The sequence below is a fragment of the Bos grunniens genome, chromosome 19 (genome assembly GCF_055505025.1).
Source record: "Bos grunniens cultivar Pamir isolate PY7600 chromosome 19, Bosgru_T2T1.0, whole genome shotgun sequence".
Taxonomy (NCBI): domain Eukaryota; kingdom Metazoa; phylum Chordata; class Mammalia; order Artiodactyla; family Bovidae; genus Bos; species Bos grunniens.
The window spans coordinates 55,318,143-55,338,928 of NC_141183.1; the positions used below are offsets into that span (position 1 = coordinate 55,318,143).

Genomic DNA, 20,786 nt, shown 5'->3' on the forward strand with positions numbered 1-20,786 from the left:
ACACACCAGTCATTAACAACAGATTTTTGAGGAGATTACAACCTAAATAACTATCATTGGAACATGTAAGTTACTTATATAAAGTGGTTCCATATGGTTCATTTATAATTCACACGACATCAGTCAGCAAGAATCCACTCAGACGACATCGACTAGAGCCACTAGACGTGCTTTTATTCTTCCAGAAGGGTGTATTCGAGAGATTTTCAGCTATCACTGGATTCCAGAATAGTCTCAGATTTACAAACTATTTCTTGGCTTCTCACCCCGCCTCCTTTGGGTTTTTATGTGTGCATATTCCTAAAATGGGCTTTGAAAGGCTCCCAATAGAATGACTTCTGAAGTCCATCTGCTTGGTAAGCTCACCGTGACCAGCGCGCTCACTCTTTCTGCTGTTCCTGGGCAGTAAGCAGATGGGATGGAACACAAGCACACGTGTGCACCCACTGACACTGCGATACAACTGATCAATGATCATCCACGAGCCTACGAGAGGATTTTCACCACTGCGGCTCACCACATGGCACTAAGGCACTAATATACACAATTCACGCTCCTAAAGCAGCTTTTCAAACGTTTCCATTTGACTCCTTTCTTCTTCCCCCAGTACATATGATGGACTCAAATGTTCAGAGCTTCCCCACACTGCTTTAATCACTGTCAGGATCGCTCATAAATGTTAATTAAGAAGAAGATTTAAATGTTACTCCCCAACTGGGCCAAACGGAGAAGCTCTGAGCTTCCCATGCTCTTTGCACGAGCCTCACTCTCCAGTCCTGCTCCTGCAGACCCCACTCCGTTGAGCTCACACACATGCATGCACGCACACAGACACAACCCCACACAAGGGGGAGGGTGATGGGTAGAGGGGGAGCCCAAGAGTAGGCAGAAGGAGGGCTCACAGACAACAGCTTGGACCCCTCAGCCTGGCGCTCTCAACCCCAGACAGAGGAAAAGAGAGGAACCTCAACGGACAGCCAGCCTGACACGGCCCTTATTTTAGAAGCTTCAAGAAGGCATCTCTGTGCCCCAAATATCTCCTTAGTCTGCGGGCCAGGACTCCAAGCCTCTACACTAGCAACAAAGCCTTTCAGTCCATTTTTGTTCAGTCTCTGAATCGTGTCTCACTCCTTGCGACCCCATGGACTGCAGCATGCCAGGCTTCCCTGTCCTTCACCATCTCCTGGAGCTTGTTCAAACCCATGTCCATTGGCCATTCAACCATCTCACCCTCTGTCGCTCCCGTCTGTGCCTGCCCTCCATAACTTGAGATGAAAGGCTTACCTGGCAGAGTTAACATGCACAAACATAGACAACATCAGGTTCTTCCTAACTGAGGTGGAGCAGAAAGCTAAGAAGCCAGAGTATTCTTAGAGGGCATGTGATGAGAGCAGAGGGTCACCAACTTAGGGATGTTACCTACTGTGCCCCTGCAGGTCATCTCCTTGGGCACAAAAGTGACCTGAACCGTTGAATTTCAGAGTCTTGACAGATGGCCTCTAGTCTGATGGGACAGCTCAGGGGTCTGTAACTACCTACCTATCTCCCCCTGTGTCCCACATCTCAGCCCTTCATCCAACCATACTCACACCTGTCACACCTTGGACAGGTGTGTCCAAGGGGACGCGAGATGCACTGTAAGTCACCTGTGCCCCTAGTAAAGCACCAAGGTGTGCAAGGAGCTTAGCATTTAAGAAGGTACAGCAGATTCTAGATTCTTCCTAGAGAAGCATCACCCCATCTCTATTGCGACAAGTGCATCCATGAACAGGAGAGAAAGGGTCAGACATGCAGCAAAGCACAAAGTGACTGTGCATACAACCTACAAGTGAACCGTGAGCTCCAAGAAGGCAAAAGCCAAATGCACTTGTCCTGCGAGCCACGCGATCCTCACAGCTAGCCTGGGGCCTGGCAGAAGGCCAGTGCAAGAAGGGACAACGGGACGTTGCCACAGGGAGGAACTGTAGGAGGTGACCTCACGGAACAGCCCCCAGACAACCGTGAAGATGGAAGAACTCTAACAGAAGAGCCTTGGTGGGGAGAGAGGGACAGAGGACCCCTCCAACTGCAGCAGGATGACATCCACCACCCGGACAGGGCTGCACAGCAAGGAGACCCGCGGGGAGGATGGTGGGTGAATGTTTTCCTTTCTTCTCTTAGAATTTGAAAAGAGCTACTATAATGTGACATTCATTATTTAAAAATAGGAACAGTTAAGATCATTTAAAAAGAGCTATTCTGGAATAACAGTCTCATAACTCAAATTTTGATAAGAGGGTACACTGTGGAGTACTCCATTAATTCTCACTTCCTTTCTAGAATGCAAGTCCAGAAAGTGTCAGTCACCTCATCATCTCTGGCAGTATTAAAAACAAGCGGGAAGGGCCAGGACCGTCATAACTCATTTCCAGAACCATGGGAAAAGGACTATGGACCATTGGCTGATTAATTAGGAATCAGCTACAGTAAAATGCTTGTAAGTTTTCCCTCTGGGACTCCATGAAAAAGACAGGAACATAACAGGTATGTATTAGATAAAACGACAATGAGGCCCCAAATTTTTAAGACATTATCTTAAAAATAATCAGAGTAGGGACATCCCTGATGGGCCAGTGGTGAAGAACCTGCCTTCCATGGGACAGGGGTTTGATCTCTGGTCGGGGAACTGGATTCCCACAAGCCACAGGACGACTAGGCCAGAGAGCCACAACTTCTGAGCCCAGCAAACTCTAGAGCCGACGCTCCCTGGCAAAGAGCCCAGGCAACGAAGAGAAGGGCAGCCAAAATATAAAAATAAAGCAATGAATAATTCTCAAAACCACATTTATTTTAAAAAAAAAAGAGTAAATTTAAAGTGTACATGTATGCACACACACACACTGGTTGCTCTGTATATTCTATTTGAATTTTATTATAAATGGGGCATATGTAATATTTAATTAATGATTCAACAACAAAAAAAGGAATCCTTGGTCTTGAAAGCACTTAACTTATAGCACAGGGAATTCTACTCAATATCTGTAATAACCTATAAGGGAAAAGAATATGAAAAAGAACAGAGATCAGTATATGTGTAACTGACTTGCTCTGCTATACAACTGAAACTGACTATACAATTTTTTAAAATAGTAAGAAGTTTTTAAGAATATATACAGTGCTACCTTTCCTATGAAACAGAAGAGGAAATAAGAAAACACACAAACATCTGTTTATCTTTACAAAAAGAAACAAAGATAAGCCAGGAGGGTATATATGGAGGCAGCTATGGGAATACCAAAGCCTAACCACAAAATCCAAGTTACAAACACAGAATTTGAGGATTTCAACTCTACACCCTCAGCTTCCAGCTGGGGGAGGTAGGGGTGGGGGCAGGGTGGGTGGGAAAGAACTGCAAACAAATCCTGAACTCTCTGTAATAAGTTTTTGCTAATGGAGGAACAAGCAATTCCAATTATGTTTTTGATGTAGTTCAGGACTGAGCAAACTGGGACGTGAGTCTGAGTGAACTCCGGGAGTTGGTGATGGACAGGGAGGCCTTGCGTGCTGCGATTCATGGGGTTGCAAAGAGTGGGACACGACTGAGCGACTGAACTGAACTGAAACTAGTAAAGTCTGATGCTGTAAAGAACAATGTTGCATAGGAACCTGGAATGTTAGGTCCATGAATCAGGGTAAATTGGAAGTGGTCAAACAGGAGATGGTAAAAGTGAACGCTGACATTTTAGGAATCAGTGAACTAAAACTGGAATGCGTGACTTTAGCTCAAATGACCATTATATCTACTCCTGTGGGCAGGAATCCCTTAGAAGAAATGGAGTAGCCCTCAAAGTCAGCACAAGAGTCTGAAATGCAGTACTTGGGTGCAGTCTCAAAAACGACAGAATGATCTTTGTTTGTTTCCAAGACAAACCATTCAATATCACAGTAATCCAAGTCTATGCCCCAACCAGTAACACTAAAGAAGCTGAAGTTGAGTGGTCTATGAAGACCTACAAGACCTTATAGGACTAACACCCAAAAAAGATGTCCTTTTCATTGTAAGGGGCTGCAATACAAAAGTAGGAAGTCAAGAGATACCTGGAGTAACAGGCAAATTTGGCCTTGGAGAACAGAATGAAGCAGGGCAAAGGCTGACAGAGTTTTGCCAAGAGAATGCACTGGTCATAGCAAACACCCTCTTCCAACAACACAAGAGAAGACTCTACACATGGACATCACCACATGGTCAATACTGAAAGCAAACTGATTATATTCTTTGCAGCCAAAGATGGAGAAGCTCTATACAGTCAGCATATAAACAAGACCGGGAGCTGACTGTGGCTCAGATCATGAACTCCTTATTGCCAAATTCAGATTTAAATTGAAGAAAGTAGGGGAAACCACTAGCCCATTCAGGTATGACCTAAATCAAATCCCTTACAGTTATACAGTGGAAGTGATAAATATATTCAAGGGATTAGATCTGATAGACAGAGTGCCTGAAAGAACTATGGATGGAGGTCCATGACATTGTACAGAAGACAGTGATCAAGACCATCCCCAAGAAAAAAAAATGCAGCAAGGCAAAATGGTTATCTGAGGAGGCATGACAAATAGCTGAGAAAAGAAGAGAAGCTAAAGGCAAAGGAGAAAATGAAAGATATACCCATTTGAATGCAGAGTCCCAAAGAACAACAAGGAGAGATTAAATAAAAGCTTTCCTAAGTGATCAATGCAAAGAAATAGAGGAAAACAATAGAATGGGAAAGAATAGAGATCTCCTCAAGATAATCAGAGATATGAAGGGAACACTTCAAGCAAAGATGGGCACAATAAAAGACAGAAATGGTATGGACCTAACAGAAGCAGAAGATATTCAAAAGAGATGGCAAGAATACACAGAAGAACTATACAAAAAAAATTTCATGACCCATATAACCACAATGGTGTGATCACTCACCTAGAGCCAGACATTCTGGAGTGAGAAGTCAAGTGGGCCTTAGGAAGTTATCACTACGAACAAAGCTAGTGGAGGTGATGGGATTCCAGTTGAGCTATTTCAAATCCTGAAAGATGATGCTGTTAAAGTGCTGCAGTCAATATGCCAACAAATTTGGAAAACTCAGCAGTGGCCACAGGACAGGAATAGGTCAGTTTTCATTCCAGTACCAAAGAAAGGCAACGCCAAAAAATGCTCAAACTACCGCACACTTTCACTCATCTCACATGCTAGCAAAGTAACGCTCAAAATTCTCCAAGCCAGGCTTCAACAGTTTGTGAACCAAGAAATTCCAGATGTTCACGCTGGATTTAGAAAAGGCAGAGGAACCCGAGATCAACTGCCAACATCTGTTGGATCATAGAAAAAGCAAGACAGTTCCAGAAAAACATCTACTTCTACACCAAAGCCTTTGACTGTGTGGATCACAACAAACTGTGGAAAATTCTTAAAGAGACGGGAATACCAGACCACCTGACTTGCTTCCTTAGAAATCTGTACGCAGGTCAAGAAGCAACAGTTAGAACTGGATAAGGAAAAACAGACTGGTTCCAAATTGGGAAAAGAGTACATCAAGTTTGTACATTGTCACCCTCTTACTTAGCTTATATGCAGACGATATCATGCAAAATGCCAGGCTGGATGAAGCACAAGCTGGAGTCAAGATTGCCAGGAGAAATATCAATAACCTCAGATACACTGATGACACCACCTTTATGGCAGAAAGGCAAAGACCAACTAAGGAGCCTCTTGATAAAAGTAAAAAAGGACAGTGAGAAAGTTGGCTTAAAGCTCAACATTCAGCAAACTAACATCTGGTCCCATCACTTCATGGCAAATAGATGGGGAAACAATGGAAACAGTGAGAGACTTTAGGTTCCAAAATCACTACAGATGGTGACTGCAGCCATGAAATTAAAAGACTTCCTCCTTGGAAGAAAAGCTACGACCAATCTAGACAGCATATTGAAAAGCAGAGACATTACTTTAATAACAAAGGTCCATCTAGTCAAAGCTATGGTTTTCCCAATAGTCATGTATGGATGTGAGAGCTGGACTGTAAAGAAAGCTGAGTGCCGAAGAACTGATGCTTTTGAACTGTGGTGTTGAAGAAGACTCTTGAGAATCCCTTGGACTGCAAGGAGATCCAACCAGTCCATCCTAAAGGAAATCAGTCCTGAATGTTCATTGGAAGGACTGACGCTGAAGCTGAAACTCCAAATCTTTGGCTACCTGATGCAAAGAACTGACTCACTGGAAAAGACCCTTATGCTGGAAAAGACTGAGGCAGGAGGAGAAGGGGACAACAGAGGATGAGATGGCTGGATGGCATCACCGACTCAATGGACATGAGTTCGAGCAAGCTCCAGGAGTTGGTGATGGACAGGGAAGCCTGATGTGACACAGTCCATGGGGTCACAAAAAGTCGGACACAACTGAGCAACTGAACTGAACTGAAACCAATAAGTGGACTGATGTGGAGAGACAGCCTTCTGTCTATGGAAGGAGGGCCATCCAAGGATGGATTGGAGGAGGCAAGAAAGCACCTGTGCAGATGGACTGGATGCAGGTGTGGTGTGAACCCATGATTTCCTGGTGGTCCAGTGGTTAAGACTATGTGCTTCCACGGCAGGCAGCACAGGTTTGATCCCTGGTTGGAGAAGTTGTGGATGGCCAAAAAAATAAAGAATAAAATAATATGCGTATGTATTATGCATGCGTATATCCATATGTGTGTGTGTGAATAGGCATGTGTGCACTTTACACTCATGTACTTCCTGGATCTCACCACTGAAGACACTCAGAAGCAAAGGCCCACAGTATCCATGAGCGAAGGCACTTCAGGAGCACTGAGCACCCCAGCAATTCAGAGTGGTGTGTCTGAATCCATTCCCTGGAAAAAGAGACCGTCTCCGTGCAGGAATGACTAACTCCAGGGTTGGAACACGGTATACACGAGGTTAGCCTAGAACATCTTTTTGTGCCAGTGAGTACAGAAGGGCTCAAAAAAAAATGTGGGGAACCAGAATGAAAGGCCACTCACTTGCCAAAGAGAGTTGAGAATTGAGAGAATTGGAGAATTAAGCACCAAAAATCAGATACCATAAGGGATCAGAAGTCACTGAAAAAAAAAGAGGACTCTGTGAGTATGTACCCATAATACAGAGATTAACAGAGGGAAGGGCTCTTGTTTAGAGTAGAATGACAAGTGGTAAGCAAGGAGGAAGTATAGTTTTGCAACCACCAGAATAAAGATTAGATCAGGGAAAAATCACCAGTGAATGCTAACTCTCAGTAGAAATTCTGATAAGGTCCACAGTCTCAGAGTTCTCTCCACAGACTTTTTCTTAGATACAAGGGAAAACATCATTACTACACAGAGAAGAATATCAAACAGCACTTTGATCCAAGGAATCAAAATTAACATCAGCAAAGAGAGGCAGATGGACTCCGAGTGCCTCCAAATGTGACTTCCTGAGAGGACCTCCTGAGAAGAACACAAACATACGAATATAGTATCCTGGCCAGGAAGGTGAAAACGAAAGTATTAGATTCTCAGTCATATCCAACTCTTTGCGACCCCATGGGCTGTACCCCTGCCAGGCTCCTCTGCCCATGGGATTCTCCAGGCAAGAATATTGGAGAGGGTAGCCATGCCCTCTTCCAGAGGATCTTCCCGACCCAGCGATTGAACCCAAGTCTCCTGTACTGCAGTCTTTACTGTTTGAACCACCAGGGAAGCTTTGTGATGAAATATTAGACAGGAATGCTTTCCTGGAAAAATGGGACTATAGCCTTCACGAACAGCAATATCATGAAAAGCAAAGAAAAGCTTTGGAAATATTCCAGATTAATTGGAAGGACTGATGCTGAAGGTTAAACTCCCAATACTTTGGCCACCTGATGAGAAGAATTGACTCATTAGAAAAGATCCTGATGCTGGGAAAGATTGAAGGTGGAAGGAAAAGGAGAAGACAAAGGTTGATATATTGGATGGCATCACCAACTCAATGGACATGAGTTTGAGTAAGTTCAGGGAGTTGGTGATGGACAGGGAAGCCTGGTGTGCTGCAGCCCATGGGGTCGCGAAGAGTCAGACATGACTGAACAACTGAACTGAGCTGAACTGAACCTAACCCTTTGTCTCTCACTGAATTCTTTCTGTGATAAGACATCAAGAATCAGCTTTATTAGGCCCTGAAACCAGGTACCGTGGGTTTTGGCTGGGTTCGAGTCCCAGCACATGGGTTTAAGCCCCAATCTAAAGTAAATGGTTTCAGGATCATTTCAAAATGTGTGTGGGTAAAAGAACTGCAAGGACAAAGGAGTGGGTAATATACTAAAATTAAAAATGGTAGTTGTCAAGAGTGATACGATTCTAACTCATTCTCTCGTTCTGTTTTTCAAAGTTCCTATCGTGTTCTTTTACTTTTTTAATTTGTAAAGGTATTTCTGTGATCACTGAAACATTACTGGAAGTCTTCAAAACTCACTCAAGTTTCACACGAGAACACAGATGTCCGAAAACTCCTGAAGGAGTCTGTGAGCTGATCAAACGATTTCTACACATAAAAAGGATCCAGAGTCTCCACCAGATATGCTGCCGATTTCCGGGTCCAGATTTAGATATTCTCCCTCTGACCTAGGGAAAAAGATACTTTCCAACTTCCCTTCCTCAGTAAAATTCCCACAGAGTAACGACTAGACATTGCTTCCCTAGAAGTCAAACATCAGCCAAAGAAGTTTCTACTGAACTTTGCCCTCCAAAATGCCCCTCAACAAGCTCCCTGTCATCCTAGAGGACAGAGGTCCAATCCAGAGGTTACTAAAGGGTTGCCGCCTCAGGGGAAGCCCATCGGAGCTCGCAGCGCTGAAGGTGAACCATGTTTCAACACCACTTCTTCCTGCCCGATCCTCCTGCGGATGTGGGAACCGGATGGATGTCCACGTCCCAATGAGGTGTTTTGCCAACATCCCTCAGATCCACATCAAATATAATTTTCAAACCAATTAGCTCAAAAAGCATGACAACCAAAGCAGTATCTCCCACAGCCTCATTTTAGGGCCATCCTATTCAACTCCTAATGAGAGGAAAGACAAAGGCAATAGACGCAGTAGGGTCTACTTCAAAAATTCTTTTTCTTTTAGAAAACAGATCCTCTTTTGTTCTGGTTAAACACCAATTACTCTGCTCTCTCTAACATGCAAATCAGCTGAAAATAGGGCAATCTGTAGCTCACTCTGGTTCCACTGCAAGTTTGAATGAAGGAAGGAGAAAGAGGACAGGGAGGGAGGGGGTGAGGAGAAGGGAGATGGAGGAGGAGAGGAGAGGGAAGACAGGGGCCATAGGGGCCCAATCCCCGGGGGTCTTCAATCCCAAGCACTTTGTGCTCAAATAGAGCTCTTTTCATAGGGCTTTTGTGTACTATTTGTGGCGGTGCCCATGAGTGGTGATTTCGCCATTATCCCAAAAAATAAAGCAAGAAAAGAAAAAGCACATTAAGGTCCACAATACAAGCAAGAAAAGCAAACGTGGCCCACAAAGCAACTTCCCCAGAGCTCCCACTTGCTACAAACACTCGCCCCAAAGTCATTCATCAGCACCGCGTACCGGGGGGAGAGAACAGAGGAAGACAGACAGACCTACAAACAGGCGGCATTCCCCAAGGTGGTGCAGGCCCCCGGCTGGGCGGGGATGTGAGGACCATGCAAGGAAGCACCCCACTCCACCTCTCACCAGGCGCCAGGTGGAGCTTTGTTCCATTTTGTCTTCATTCATTTTAGTTAAGCTAACATGACTTCAATCTCTTAAACACATGTGAGTGAGTGTGTGCGTGTGTGTGTGTTAATTGCTCAGTCGTGTCCAACTCTTCGTGACCTCATGGACTGTGGCCTGCCAGGCTCCTCTGTCCGTGGGATTCTCCAGGCAAGAATACTGGAGTGGGTAGTGGCCACGCCTGTCTCCAGGGGATCTTCCCGACCCAGGGATCGAACCCAGATCTCCTACACTGGAGGCAGATTCTTCACCACCTAAGCCACCAGGGTAGCCCCAAACACATGATTAGGTTTTAGTTTTTTCTTTAAGGTGGGTGTGTGGGAGAGCAGAATCCTAGTTCCTTGTGGCTCCAAAGACCAGGACAGGCTCAGCCCTTCCAGGGCCAGGAATCATGTGGAGGAGCTTGTTAAGATGCAGATTCTGACCCCAAGGTCTCAGGTGGGGTCTGAAATGCTGCAACCCTCACAGGCTCCAAGGGTCACCTTCCTGGCCTCTCCCCTCCATCTACCTGTCCTTCCAGATTCTGTCCTAACTTGACCTCCTTACCTGATCCGCCTGCAAGAGCAAAAAAGAGGGCTGGGAAGAAGTCCAAGAGCTTCCTCACACCAGGCCTGGAACTCCACCCCCTCTCCAGGCCACCCCCAACTCTCTCTACGGTGTACCCTCCAGTTTCTCTGTACTGTCTGGCCCCTCAGGATAGAATGGTGTGTTCAGGGAGCAGTGCAAGTCCAGGTTCGGAGAAGAACTTGTGCCTGTGAGGTCCCCTCCTGGCCCAATCATGGGGACCAGCCCCAGGGGCAAGAGCCAACCCTGCAGCACTGGAGCACTGAGGCCGGGCCTGCCCGCAGGAACTGGGGCAGAGGGGCGCACGCTGCTTCTCCCGGGCCCAGCTCCCAGCTGTCCCAGCAAGACTCAAGTGTATTCAGCAACACTGCCGACTAGACTTCTCTCCTGGAAGCAGCTTCCCCACTGCACCCAGTACCCCGGAAGGCTGCAGGACACTTCTGGGAAGACGTCCATGGCCTAAACAACTGGTCAGAGAGAGGGGGACCCCCACGCTTTCCGTTTCTGGTCCTCTCCTCCCAACCACCAAGGCTGCCAAGCAGGGCATGAATGTCCCTCTGTTTTCTCTGCCCCAACCCCTTTCCCCAAGGGGACAAAAGAAGGGAACTAACATTTGCTGGGCTCCTCCTATGTTCCAGGGACTGAACCATTATTACATTTCATCTCTTTTTAGCCTCCAAAGAGCCCTGCAGGGTTGACGTAGTATCTACATCTCAAAGGCCTTCGGTAGAGTCAGCAAATCACAGCAGAGTGGCTGAGCTGCTTGGGGCCAGGGGCCGTCAGCAGGCCGGGGCTGTCTGCTTGTAGGGTCAACAAACAGACTCCATACACTTGGATACTGATGCACCATGTCTGGCTCCATGTTATCTGGGCCTCATGAAGGTTCATAAAATGGGTAAGAATGAAACCTTTCTCACCAGGTTGCTATGAGGACCCCATGGGACATTGCTGAGTTAAGGTGAGCTGGCCCATGGCAAAAACTCAAGAAATACTTATTGTCATTGCACAAGGTCAGCAAGCAAGGAAGGGATAGAACCTACACCTATCTGTCATACAGAGTGAAGTAAGTGAGAAAGCTGACTCACTGGAAAAGACCCTGATGCTGGGAAAGATTGAGGGCAGGAGAAGGGCATGACAGATGAAGAGATGGTTGGATGGCATCACCGACTCAACGCACAGGAGTTTGAGCAAATTCCAGGAGATGGTGAAGGACAGGGAAGCCTGGCGTGCTGCAGTCCACGGGGTCAAAAAAGGTTGGACACGACTTAGCAACTGAACAACAAAGTCAGAAAGAGAATAACAAATATTGCATATTAATGTCGGTATGTGGAATCTACAAAAATGGTACAGAAAGAGACATAGAGAACTGACATGTGGACACAGTGGGAAGGGAGGGAAAGGGTGGGACAAATTGGGAGATTAGGATTGACATATATACATTACCAGACTTCCTTGGTGGTTGAGACGGTGAAGAATCTGCCTGCAGTGTAGGAGACCTGGGTTAGATCCCTGGGTCAGGAATATCCCCTGGATATTCCCCAGTATTCATGCCTGGAGAATCCCATGGACAGAGAAGTCTGATGGGCTACATATAGTCCATGGGGTTGCAAAGAGCTGGACACAACTTAGTGAGTAAAACTAGCAACTAACTATATATACTACCATGTGTAAAATAGATAGCTAGCGGGAACCTGCCATAAAGCACAGAAAGCTCAGCTTGGTGCTCTGTAATGACCTGGGTGGGGGAGGGAGGGGATATATGTATACACATAGCTGATACACTTCACTGTACAGCAGAAACACACACAACATTGTAAAGCAATTATATCCCAATAAAAATAAATAAAAAATTTAAATAAATAAATGATGATGTCCTTAAAAACACACACACATACACACCTGGATGCAGAGGGCTGGGTTCCAAAACCGTTTCAAGTAGGCCCACAACTTTAAAGAGAAGAACGCATTCTCCTTTACAGCCCTCTCCAGGAGTGCGTGTGTACACGCTTGCATGCATGCTAAGTCGTTTCAGTCATGTCCAACTCTCTATGACTCTTTGAACTGTAGCCCACCAGGCTCCTCCGTCCATGGGATTCTCCAGGCAAGAATACTGGAGTGGCTTGCCATTTCCTTCTCCAGGGGTTCTTCCCGACCCAGGGATCGAACCTGTGTCTCCTGCATCTCTTGCATTGGCAGGGGGGTTCTTTACCAGTAGCGCCACCTGGGAACGCTACTCTCCAGGAGACCAGGGTCCAAATCACATGGAGCACAGACCATGGAAAGCTGGAAGAGGTGCCTGGAGTTGTGAAGTCTTGGCTGTCCTCACCTGGCGATGGAACCACAGCTCCACGAGGCAGCCCTACCAACCACTCCATGCACAGGAAGGCCACGCTCACATCCCCAAACCCATGCTTGAAAGATCTTTCCCAGGAAGGGAAAAGAACAGCCATAGTAGCCATGGCAGCGGGTAAGAAAGCAGGAAGGCTGAGAAACTCTGCCAGGCCCCCTCCACCACGGACCGCAGTCCATGAGAGCACAGCCAGGACACGTGGACACCAAACACCAAAGGCAGGCAGGCGTGGGGCACCGGACACGCCAGTTCCTGAACCGGAGAGAAAGAATCCCACAAGAGGGGTGGAAGCCGAAGGCCAGTCAGTGTGGATCAATCCCAAAGAGATGGAGATAGCTTTTCCTTTGTTAAGTGTGCTCGTAAGATGAAACACTTGGAAAAACTAACTGGCCTTGAAGCGGGTCCTGAATCGATCCCTGAGACAATGACCTAAAAATGCCGACCCCCTGGGGCCTGCCCCAAAGCCAGGCCAGGCTCCTCCATGCGCTGTGCCTGCCTGCAGCTCCGAGGAGCGCATGTGATGGACAGATCTAAGGGGTACCCTACAATCTGCATTTATGCCATTTGTCTCTTTGATACATAAAATACAGACATTTGCATCACTTATTTTAACATGCATGATTTTCTACAAAAAGCCACAAAAGAGAAGAAAAGTCTGATCTGAGGCCCCCTCACCAACCCCCCGCCATTCCCCCTTCTTCTCGAGCAGCCTAAAAACTTAAGCCTGGCACCCCTGACAAGCCAAACTGATCTGGAAAGAATCTCCAGAGGCTGGCTGCATTACAAGGAAAGAGAAAGGACTCTCCTTGCAGAGGCAGCGAGGAGGACAAAGGGGCAAGGTTTGGGTGGGTCTCCTCACCCACCCAGTGGCCCCCAGGGGCGGCAGTGGGGAGGGCGGAGGACGATCTCCAGGAAGGACACATTATCCGCCCGTGGTAGGACTCAGCAGCACGTCCTGAACCCTCAGCTGTGAACAGAAAGCCCTCCGTGCCAAAATGAGGAAGAGAGGTCTCTGACCCGGCAGTAGGGCGAGGCCTCCAGGCAAGATGCATCCCTGGGCCGGTGCAGACCCAGGCCAGCTCCCCAGGCAGAGGCCGGCTGAGCACCTCAGCACCACCAGTCTCCACGCTCAGGGACTGAGCACCTGCATTCCAGGCACTGAGGGTGCAGGGCCAATGAGACAGGCAAGCCTTCCTCTCGTGAAACCTGCCTTCAACACCCACACAGACAAGAGGAGCAAAGTACACCGAAGTGGTGCACACGTGCCGACAGGTGCACCCCCATCACAACAGACCGCAGAGACAGGCCCTAACTTCTACGTCTGCTTTTAACTCGAGAGCTGCAGATCCCTACCCCGACCCTTCCAGAGACGCCCCCACCCGGAACACAGGGGTGGAGCAGGTACAGGACACTCCTCGCCAAGGAAAGCACCCCTCCGCCCACCTCCACCGGTGGCCCCCACACCCCTCCCAGGAAAGGCTCTCTCTCTGCCCCCTTCCACTCCCAGAGGTGTCCTGCCCTGGAGACCACCTGCCCACTTAACTGGAAACCACTGATGCCCACAGCTAACAACACCCGAAAAACCATGGGTGGCATCAAGTTCGCCTTGGGCACCTCTTCCAGCACCGGCCACACACAGTGACTCCTAGGCCTGCCCCAAGCTCCCAACACCCCTCCATCGTCAAAACTTCTGAGGACCACCATTCACCATGCTCCGCCCTTTGCTCTCCAAAGGGACCATCATCTAACCTAGTCAAGTAAGACTGACCACCCCCATCCAACGTAAACATGATCGCCTTCAATGGGTCTTCTATGGATGATGCCCAGAGCAAACAAACATTGAAATACTGACTGCCAAGGAATGAGTGTGGGACATCCAGAAGTGAGTGTGGGACATCTGGAAGTGAGTGTGGGACGTCTGGAAGACTGTCATGGAAGAAACAGAACCAGGGTCTTGAACAAAAATAACACAACTTGCAGTTTACTAAGATTTACACAGGCATTATCTCATTTAGCCCTCACAGCTATAGGCACATAATGTTATCCACATGTTACAGATAAGGAAACTGAGACTCAGAATTTAAATAATTTGTTAACCTGGCAAAATCAGGTCTCAGATCCAGGCTGTCTAACTCCAAGCTGTACCTGTTTTCTGCTCTACTCTTTGCCATCTTGTAGGCTATGAAATTAAATCCTTACACACCTCATTCTTGGCAGTAAGGTGCATTTAAATCACATCTGTGTTCCCTGGTGGATCAGACGGTAAAAAGTCCGCCTGCAATGGGGGAGAGATGGGTTCGATCCCTGGGTGGGGAAGATCCCCCGGAGAAGAGAATGGCAACCCACTCCTGTATTCTTGCCTGGAGAATTCCAGGGACAGAGGAGCCTGGTGAGCTACAGTTCATGGGATCACAGAGTTGGACACAACTGAGCAACTAAACTTAGGCAGCTATTAAAAACAAGTTTTTACAATCATCTAATGACATGTTAAAATTATTATAAAGCATGATTAAGTGAAAAAAGCTGAAAACAGAAGTGTGCATGCATACACACATATACACAAGCACCTCAGTGATTCCAATTCTGTTTTTAAATAGCCATGTACACACAAAATGCTAACACACCAACACACTACATTGTTGTATGTCTTAAGTGGTGGGATTATGAACTTTTTTACACTTTTCTATATGTCTAAAACTTCTGTGAGGAGCAGGCATTCATTCTCTAATTTGGAAAAAAAAATATTAACCACCGTTATTTCTGGAAAGGAGGAAGCCACACTTTTGTCTTGTCGACAGATCAATCTGGGATAAAAAGTAGGAACCTCTCCCACCACCCCATCCCAAGCCAGTACCCAATCAACAGCAAAACACCACTCTTGTTGTTAAGGGGTGGTTACCCCAGGAACGGCCACCGGGGATTCTTGGCTTGAGGGAGCACCTCGGCAAGCTGGAGACACAGAGGCAAGGGCCTTCCCAGAGGACAGACCCAGCCTCTGAGATGCCCTAGCCATGGCAGCTGGAGACAGAGGCAAGAAAATGGGGCTGGGAGTTGGGCCTGAAGACAAAGTGAGCTTCGCAGACAACATGGTGATTTTTAAACATGGACCACACCAGCATCATCAAACAACTGAAGTGGAAGACAATGACCCCAAAGGGGTTCCTGGCATCGATCCTAAACCACAGCATCAGAAAAACACAAGCAATCCTGTGGGGGTTTTGGAAAAGAAAATGAGGTTGGGGTCTACCTTGTCAGAGATGGCATCCCAGTCTAACTGCTGGCCTCCATGTAACCAACCTTCTGAGCCTCAGTTTCCTCATCTGCAAGCCCAGGTTAAAATGCTGAGATTATGGGGATTCCCTGGATGTCCAGTGGTTAGGACTTGGTCCTTTTTATACCGTGGCCATGTCTGGATCCCTAGTTGGGGAACTAAGATCCCATAAGCCATGAAGTGTGGTCACAAACAAACAAACAAACAAAAAAGCCACACTGAGAAGAGATACCTGGAAGAGTTAAAAGAAATGGGTTTTCAAGCTCCAGGGGAGCCAGTTGCAACACTGTAAGGACCCCTGGAGAGGCACTGAGGCCTCCAGCCAACAGCTCTGCTAGTGAACTCGGAAGCACACCCTCTAGCCCCAGTTGAGCCTTCAGATACTGCAGCCCAGACTAACTGCTTGACCTGAACCTCATCGTGTGTGACACTGAACCACAGCCCTCTAGCTAATTCCACTCCAGATTCCTGACTCTCAGAGGCTCTGTGAGGCAATAAATGTTTGCTTATTTTAAGCTGCTAATTCTAGGGTAATTTGTTACACAGAAAAAGATAACTAATTCAGATTTTGGTGCCTGGCACACAAGAGCTCAATAGATGGTCCCTACAATGTTCCCTCAATCCCTCTATGTCAAAACAACCATAAGATGCAACACTCATTACCGACAGCTTTTTTAAGAAAAAAGAAAGGCCACTGTTTTGCATCCAAAGTGCAAAGGTTTCCAAAGGTTAGCTTCCAGCTGCAAAGCTGTACTTGCCTGTCTTCTCCATCAGAGAGAACAGGCTCCGAGACACTCGGGCCAAAACCTGGACCTTTCCCTTGACTCTCTTCTTCCCACACTGCCCCCTCCCCAATCTTCAGCAAATCCCATAGGCTCTACCTTCAAGACCCATCTGGAATCAAACCACTTCTCACCACCTCCTCACCACCAACCTGGTCTTTGGACAACCAGAGCAGCTTCCTAACTAGGCTCCCTTCGGCAATCTCCATGGCAAACAACAGCTGGTGGTCCTTCTAAGACATACGTCTTCTCTCATCAACCCTGTGCCCCAAGCCCTACCGAGGCTCCCCCTTTCATGCAGCATCAATGTTCCGATCCTTACCAGAGTTCTAGGTGATCGGCCTACCCCACTTCGTCTCCTTCTGCTAATTCAGTCCATTCGGATCTTCCTGCTGCTCCTCGCACAAGCAAGCTTCTGCCTCCAGGCCTTTGCCACCCCTGTGACCTCCACCTGGAGCTCTGTCCCCAGAGAGCAAAGGTTTCCACACAAACAGCATCTCCCAATAAAGGTCGTGTCTGACAAATTCCATCTAAAATAACAATTTCATCCACATTTCAGTCCCTATGCCCTCTGTTCTATTTTTTCATAGCACTGATCTAATAGACATTATATCCCTGTCTGCTCGCATTTCCCTGTCAGGATTTTGTGAAGTTCACTGCTGCATCCCCAGCGCCTAAAACAGCTCCTGGGACACAGTGAGTGCTCATGTCAAGAGTTCAGCAAATTTTTCTATAAAGGGGCAGATACAGTAAAACTTGGCTTTGCCTTTCTTACGATCTCTGCTACACCTACAGTCAGCCCTCTGTATGCACAGGTTTTGCACTCCTGGACTCAACCAACCCCACAGGCCAACTGTCAGAGCCTTGAGCATCAGAGTTTGGTAACTGCAGGGCTCCTGGAACCAAACCCCACACTGAGTTGTGACCATACTCAATGCTGCTATTACAGCATGAAATCAGCTGCAGATGACACAGAGCAAGTAAGAGTGGCTGGGTTGCAATAAAACTTTATTTATGAAAACAGGTGGTGGGCTGGATCTGACCCTTAGCCCAGGCTTACCTGGTGGCTCAGCTGGTGAAGAATCCGCCCACAATGTGGGAGACCTGGATTCGATCCCTGGGTTGGGAAGATCCCTTAGAGAAGGGAAAGGCTACCCACTCCAGTATCCTTGCCTGGAAAATCCCATGGACTATGGGGCTGCAAACAGTCAGATACCGAGTGACTTTCACTTTCACTTTATAGTTTGCCAACCTTGACCTATTTGATTAATTCATTAAAAAATATATTAGCCTCTCAAATATAAGACTGCTTTCCATCTTCAAACAATATAGGAGAGAATGGTTTGGAAATGAATCTCTGAGGGTTCTGGGCAGAATTCAGCAAGAACTTCTCCCACAGCAAAATGGGTGATGAAAACCCAAATGGACAGCAGGCTGGCCCATCATTTTCTGGGATCTTCTAGCACAGATCAGATGTTTTCATGGGATTAGGAGGTGGCCAAAGACAGATGGTGGGCCGGCTTGCCTTACTCACATTTCCTAGGGGCTGCAAGTTTAGCATGATGCACCATTGCAGGAATAACATCAACCAGTTCTTACACCATCCACTTCAGAAGAAAATCTATAGAATCATGCTAGCCGACTTCTCAGGGATGGATGAGGGGATGGAGTGCAGGAGGACACCAACAGAGCCAAAATATGTCCAGAGAAAAATATCCCAGCACTGATAGGATCCTATGCAATGCAGAAGAATAGTCATGAAAAGAAAAATATGCAAGTCTGGCAGCCAGGCTATTAGACAAAGATCACGCTTCTTTGAAATTAACCACCAAGAAAAAAGGTAGATAACCACAGGGCACTGTTAAAAAAAAAAAAAAACCTCACACACTCAAGTTCTTCTGCTTTAATTGCCAATAATTTCATAGTTCAGTGTCTCCTATCAGCCTTAGCTTGTTTCTCTTCCCATTGGAGGAAGCGCTTTAATGAGAACTTGGGGAGTGCTGCTTTCAAAGGCACTCCCTGGCTGCCCTGCTGGTTCTCAGCTGGCCCAAAAGTCAGCCAAGGCCCCTCTGCACAATCACCTTCAGCATCACCCCAGACAGCACTCCCGGGGAACCTGTGAGGCTTGCAATTTTTAATCACCACCTACCCAGATGGCAGGGGACCCTGATGGGCTGTTTCATTTCATCCAACTCTTGGATTTTATCAGCGTTTTGCCACTGTCAAAGAGCAGGGAAGAAACAGGAATCAAAAGCCCTTCCATTTGAGGGTTCTTCTAACTTCTTAAACCCACTCTCAACTTCAGTTATCTTATTTCAAACTCAGAAGAAATGCACAAGATGGGAGAGCCAAAGCGTAACCCTCCATCCGCAGCAAGTACCTACTCAGTGGCCACCGTGTGCATGTTGGGGGTGTTGGAAGGCATCCAGTCCTTGTTCCCGGGAAGCACCAATGAGATGGAACAGACCCCATGGTGCCAAAGGGACACTGAAGCCCAGAGGTGCAAAGTGACCTTCCACAGTGACAGACTAGGGTGAAGCCCTCACTCCTGAGCCAAATAGGTCAATCTGGCCCAGGCAGGCCATTTAGTAGCTTGAGATGAGGAAGCATTCATCACTTTATCTTCTAGAAAGGTACTCCAAACTTAGAGGGAACATCTCTTTTTTTTTTCCCCCTTTCTCCTTAAAAAAACAAAAAAACTTTTTTTAAGGGTACAAACCACTCAAGGAAAAAGTTGGCTTGGTAGATCAAGAATAAATCTGTAAAAAAAAATAAATAAAAATCAGAGTTGGAGGAAGGAAAGAAAAGTCATCAAATGCTATTGTGAAATTTCCAAAGGGGTAGAAAAAACAATTCTAGATAACTGTAATTTGCTAGTAAGAGATAAAATATATATGGGATTTACATGTACTAGGCATATAGGCATAGTTCTTTTTAGGCATAGTCCTTGAGGTCTTATTAGGTATTAATCCATTTAATACTGTAACCCTATGAGGAAGAGATATTACCATCCCCATTTTGCAGATGAGGAAACTGAGGAACAGGGAGATTAAATAATTTGCCCAGAGTCACACAGCCAATAAAGTAATAGAGAGAGAATTTGAGCCCTGGCAGTCTGGCTCCTGAATCTATCCCTGCTCCTAAATATTTCACTAATCTCCTTTCTCTCTCTGTCTCTGAGTTTTAGCATTTTCTAACAGCATGAAATCCTTGTAATTCACCATTTATTTGTATATGTGTTTGTTTATAATGTATTTTTCAGGGGCTTCCCCGGTGGCTCAGTGGTAAAGAATCCACCTGCCAATGCAGGAGACATAGGTTCAATCCCTGATCTGGGATCATTCCACATGCTTCAGAGCACCTAAGCCCAGGTGCCAGAACTATGCAGCCCGAGTTCTAGAGCCCGGGCTACTGGGCCACAGTTACTGAAGCTGACATGCTCCACAGGAGAAGCCACCGCCAGGAGAAGCCCACGCACCGCAACCAGAGGAGACCAGGCTCACCCAACACGGCCATTAATAAATAAACACACGAAATCATTTTAAAAATTAACAACTTAAAATATTTTTCATAACCTATCTCTTTGTATTTACAAGCCTCTGAGATGACCAACAAAGAGACATAAAACCAACAATACTATTAAAATTAAGGAAAACCACGCCCATGGAAAGGGGATATTAGTAATACACCAATAATAACACCAAGACTCTTCACATCTGCCTCTAAGTTTCCTGGCAGCTCACGTGAAAAGGGCAACATGACCAGTTACTGAATTTTCTTTATCAAAAGGACGAAAGCATCAGTTCCTCAGATAGAACCAAACCCTTCTTATCACTAAATTTCCATAGAATCTTTGCATTGAGTAATAAGAAAGGACAATGAGGTGTTAGACAAATGTCCTTGCTGACGTATTTTTTAGTCTAATTTTCAAAAATCGAGGGTGTAACCTTAAAAGGAAATCAAGAGAAGGCAAGCCTATGAAGAACTTGGAGTAATTCTGTCCAAGTGTGTAGCCTTCTAGTGGACACTACTACCCTAGAGGCTTTCCTGGTGTAAAAGTTACA

General features: G+C 46.5%; 1 protein-coding gene across 17 annotated transcripts in view; it reads right to left on the reverse strand.

Moving 5' to 3' along the window:
• MSI2 (musashi RNA binding protein 2) overlaps positions 1-20,786 on the reverse strand; it is a 406,318-nt gene that overhangs the window by 310,638 nt on the left and 74,894 nt on the right. Inside the window, exon 1 of one of the 17 annotated variants that reach the window (XM_086360864.1) lies at positions 19,442-19,481. The exons of the other annotated variants lie outside the window; for them this stretch is intronic. The gene's annotated coding sequence lies outside the window, so the exon portion shown is untranslated. Of the gene's footprint in view, positions 1-19,441; positions 19,482-20,786 lie in introns of those variants that run through there. 17 annotated transcript variants of the gene reach the window in all.